Genomic DNA, 773 nt, shown 5'->3' on the forward strand with positions numbered 1-773 from the left:
AGAACATCACAACGGGCACCAACCCCTGCCCTGGCAAAGGGCACAGCTCTGGGGGACAGGGACACAAGGAGAACATCACAAGGGGCACCAACCCCTGCCCTGGCAAAGGGCACAGCTCTGGGGGACAGGGACACAAGGAGAACATCACAACGGGCACCAACCCCTGCCCTGGCAAAGGGCACAGCTCTGGGTGACAGGGACACAACCAGAACATCACAACGGGCACCTGGCAAAGGGCACAGCTCTGGGGGACAGGGACACAAGGAGAACATCACAACGGGCACCAACCCCTGCCCTGGCAAAGGGCACAGCTCTGGGCTAGGTAAAGGACAGTCTCTTGTTCAGTCACCTCTGGGACATCAGGCAAGAGAATAACAACAGAAACAGCCCCCAAAAAATGCCTGCCAGGGTGCCTGTCACCCCCAACACTGAGCAAAGGCAATGAAACAGGGCAGTTGGCTCTTCGGCTTGGTTTCGCTGGTGACGCGTGTGGTTACGGCCTCTGGTGTACCGCGGTTTTTTGGAGCTCTTTTGTGTCTTTCCTTGGTTCTTTGTCTCTTTTTTCTTTTCTCTTCTTGACTGTTTGTCTTTTTCTTCTTGTTCGATTGCTCGTTTGACATTTTTCTCGTTGTCTTTTTCTTTTGTATTTTCGCTTTTTGTTTAATTTTCTTTTTTTTTTAATTTTTATCTGTTTTCATGTCTGCGTTTTGTCCTCTTTTTCATTTTATTTTTTCTTTTTTCTCTTGTTATTTTCTCTTTTTTCTTTTTTTTTC

Source organism: Pipra filicauda, unplaced genomic scaffold, assembly GCF_003945595.2.
Source record: "Pipra filicauda isolate LSUMZ 115617 unplaced genomic scaffold, ASM394559v2 scaffold754_size109397_pilon, whole genome shotgun sequence".
NCBI classification, from domain to species: Eukaryota; Metazoa; Chordata; class Aves; order Passeriformes; family Pipridae; genus Pipra; species Pipra filicauda.